The 3936-nt window shown below is 61.4% G+C and overlaps 1 protein-coding gene and 1 non-coding gene across 2 annotated transcripts in view; one reads left to right on the top strand and one right to left on the bottom strand.

Moving 5' to 3' along the window:
• CHD5 (chromodomain helicase DNA binding protein 5) overlaps positions 1 to 3230 on the bottom strand; it is a 53332-nt gene extending 50102 nt beyond the window's left edge. The window contains exon 1 of the mRNA XM_007453281.1: positions 3106 to 3230. The gene's annotated coding sequence lies outside the window, so the exon portion shown is untranslated. The remainder of the gene's footprint in view (positions 1 to 3105) is intronic.
• On the top strand, positions 2796 to 2867 carry TRNAE-CUC (transfer RNA glutamic acid (anticodon CUC)). Its single transcript has one exon. It is a non-coding gene; the product is annotated as a tRNA-Glu (tRNA).
• Positions 3231 to 3936: the final 706 nt, after the last annotated feature.

A 3936-nucleotide genomic window follows, 5' to 3' on the forward strand; every position in this document is an offset into this window, starting at 1 on the left:
GGGGTGGGGGTGGGGGGGGAGGTGGGCGGAGAAGAAATGCAGAGGAGGGAGGACGAGGGCAAGGGAGACCCAGGAAGAGATGGACACAGCACAGAGGCCATGCCCAGGCCACAGCAGTGAGAGACGAGAGCCTCCCTCCCAGTTCCCAAGAAAGAAGCTTCGGGAGAGGGAGAGAAATCTCTGAGGAGCTGGGGAGAGGGTGCTTGCGCGGGACGCCCCAGGACCCTAGATTCTACCTCCACACCGCATCCACAGAGCATCGGGTCTGAGGGCTGACAGCAGCGGTCGCCAACAGAGCCAACATTTCAGAGCTTCAACCGGGAAGTCGGCCCCTGCATCCCAGGGCCCCGCCGGCCCTGAGCCACCTAACCTCTGCCCCCAACAAAGACAGACCTGCGGGCCAGGGTGCGGGAGGGGCTGGGGGGAGCTGCAGCAGGGAATTCGGAGCCCCCTCCCCACAGCAGGGGAACCCAGTCCCAAGCACCTCCCTCAAGGGTGTGGGGGGAGCCTCCAGGCACGGGCCCCCCCCTTCCCCTCTCCTGCCTCCACTGCCCCTCCTGGATAACGGGGACAGGAAGCGGTAGCTCACAACCTGCCCACATGCAGCCCACGTACCAGCCGTGGGGTTAGGGGTGGGGTGTCCCGGGAGGGGAGAGACCTGTCAATCCTGGAAGGATGTCAGGAGCCCAGGCAGTGAGGACAAAGCTGAGGGGCAGCAGAGATGGAGGGTGGCATTGGACAGGGGCAGTGCTGGGCTCGGAGGAGGCTCAGGGTCCCTCTGGGGGGAGAAAGGGTCGTCTATGCGCGCCAGAGGACAGGGATAGCCGGGTGTGGCCGCAAGCAGGCAGGGAGAGGCTCCGGGGTAGCTTTGGCCAGGAGCCTGGACAGGGCAGCTGTCCTAAGGAGGTCCTTCCCGGGAGCCAGGAGAGCCGAACAGGGGGCGGACCTGGTGAGAAATGCTGACCCCAAGCTCAACAGAGAACACAGGCAGGAGGTACCTGCGTGGTTCCAGCTGGAGGAGGTGGGGCTGACACCTCCCTGCCCCAGTCCCTGAGCTCCAGGCAGGCCAGCCTGGGGCCAACCACTATGGGGACCCGGGGCACTGCCCAGGGCAGGCCCTGCCCTCCAGACGCTTGCAGACTGACGCCCTGGATGCCCCCGAGGGCCACTGGCCTTCTCCGTGGCACCTCTCACGTGAAGACGCCCTGTTGGTCCATATCTGATTTGCCCCCAAACAAGCAGGGGGGTGTGGATAGGTGATGCTCCCCTTACTACAGACACAGAAGCAAGGCTCAGACAGGTGTGGGCAGTGGCCTGGGGAGATGTGGGGAAGAAACTCCACCACCCTTCGCCTGCCCACCATCACAGGCCCTTTGTCCTCAGAAGCCTCCTCCCTCCTGCCCCCGCAGCCTGTTTGGGGACCCTCCAGAGTTAAGTCATACCACGGCCCCCTCTGCACAAAGCCTTGCAGGGAACGAGCCAGAGGCCCACGGCGGCCTTTGAGGCCACGTCAGAACATCCCCACAGGGCACCCCACACACACACTGCTACTCTGTCCCGGGGCCACCGAGGGCGATAACACCCCCCAACCGCCTCCCCTCTGAGGCTGGGTCAGGTGGGTCTCCTCTGGGCAGGGGAGGCGAGAAGGCCAGAGGACCGACAGCACTTCCCCTCAGAGCAGGCAGGCCAGGGGAGGACCAGGCTGGGGAGCAGGGGGCAGCCGGACGTCCCCAGGGCCAGATCTCAGCTGTGTTGCTGTGACCCCTGGCAAGTTCATCTCTGAGCCTCATCTGTAAAGCAAGGTGCACACCAGCCCCTCCCCATAAAGCCACCGGGAGGATCACGTGACGCCGAGGGGAGGTGGCAGCTCTCACGAGGTGGGAGACGGGAGTCCCCACGTTGCCCTATGACCCTATGACCATCCCCTCCAAGCGCCAAGGGCTTTAAGCTACGAGGCAGCCCCGGTTTCCCCCTCTGTCGGGTGGTGATAATCATCCCTGCCCCCGACTCCCAAGGTTGTTGTTGAGGATGAAGTGAGTCCACGTGGGGCATTCTAGAAATGCTCACACGAGTTACTCATAGGAGACGCGTCCCTCACCGAGGTCTCCTTACTCTTCTCTTTGTATCTTGCTCACCAGGATTCCAACTCACAGCAGGTTGGAAGCAGCAAAGCAGAGGGACAGACGGCTGTCAGGAAGCAGATACGGAGGGGGTAGCAGAAGGCGCCACCAAGAGCACAGCAGATACGGAGGGGGTAGCAGAAGGCGCCACCAAGAGCACAGAGGCAGCGGACACAGACGCAAGCGGGAATAAGGGCCCTCCAGTGAAGGGGTGGGAGCGTCAGGGACCCCGTGTTGTCATGGCCCAGGACAGACACCAAGGAGAAAAGAATAAACACCCCAGCACACCCTGTTTAAGAAGACACTAGGGACTTCCCTGGTGGCTCAGTGGTTAAGAATCCGCCTGCCAATGCAGGGGACACGGCTTCGAGCCCTGGTCTGGGGAGATCCCACATGCCGCGGAGCAACAAAGCCTGTGCGCCGCAACTACTGAGCCTGCGCTCTAGAGCCTGTGCGCCGCAACTACTGAGCCCATGTGCTGCAACTAATGAGACCGCATGCCACAACTACCGAAGCCCGCGCGCCTAGAGCCCGTGCTCCACAACGAGAAGCCACCGCAATGAGAAGCCCGCGCACCACAACAAAGAGTAGCCCCCGCTCGCCGCAACTAGAGAAAGCCCGCGCGCAGCAACGAAGACCCAACGCAGCCAAAAATAAATAAGTACACTCGGGAATTCCCTGGCGGTCCAGTGGTTAGGACTCCGTACTCTCACTGCCGTGGCCCGGGTTCAATCCCTGGTCAGGGAACTAAGATCCCGCAAGCCGCGCTGTGCAGCCAAAAAAAAAAAGGACAGGACACTTGAGATACATCTCGGGGCAGGTGTCCGTGGGGACGCTGCCCACACCAGACACTGGTTTTGGTGTTTCTCACTCAGGCTCAGCTCTCGGGAGGCACCCCTCCGCCAGATGGTCCCGGGAGCCCAGGTCTTTCTCCACAGGCCCAGGAGGAGTAGTCAGGACGCCCGCACGGCCCAGCCTCACTCACCTCTTTCCTCTTCCTCGTCCCTTTGGACCTGTTCTCCTTGAGCTTCTTGGATTTCTTCTTCCTGGGAAGGCTCACGGGCTCCTCAGGGAAAAAGTCATCGAAGCCTTCAAGGCCACCATCTCCTTCTTCTGGAAGAATCAGAAGGGGGAGGGGGTTACTCCGCTGCTTCCTTCAGGGAGACCCTAGGGACACAGAGGGAGAGGCAGGGCCCGCTGGGACAGTCAGGTCCTCTGCCACCCACCTGTGCCGGATCAAGGCCACCCTGCCCTCCCCAGCCCAGCCCCACCCCTCCCCGCCTTCTCCATCGAGTTCCCCCGCCCCAACCCCTCAAAGCCACCCTGAGACCCGCCGAGTGGAACCCCAGCCCCTTGGGCTGTGTCACATCACCCCACCTCTCTGGGCCTCTCCTCCTCTCACCTGTAAAATGGAACAATAACCACCCACCCTGCCATGACAGTGCTTGGGAAACTGAAGCAAAAACAAATGACCAGGGCTTCCCTGGTGGCGCAGTGGTTAAGAATCCACCTGCCAATGCAGAGGACACGGGTTCGAGCCCTGGTCCGGGAAGATCCCACATGCCGCGGAGCAACTAAGCCCCGTGCGCCACAACTACTGAGCCTGTGTGCCTAGAGCCCATGCTCCGCAACAAGAGGAGTAACCGCGATGAGAAGCCCACGCACCGCCATGAAGAGTAGCCCCCGCTCGCCACAACTAGAGAAAAGCCCGCGCCGCAGCAACGAAGACCCAACGCAGACAAAAATAAATAAATAAAATAAAATAGATTTTAAAAATTAAAAAAAAAACAACAAATGACCAAGTGAGAGGCCTTGT

Source organism: Lipotes vexillifer, unplaced genomic scaffold (genome assembly GCF_000442215.2).
Source record: "Lipotes vexillifer unplaced genomic scaffold, Lipotes_vexillifer_v1.1 scaffold575, whole genome shotgun sequence".
Taxonomy (NCBI): domain Eukaryota; kingdom Metazoa; phylum Chordata; class Mammalia; order Artiodactyla; family Lipotidae; genus Lipotes; species Lipotes vexillifer.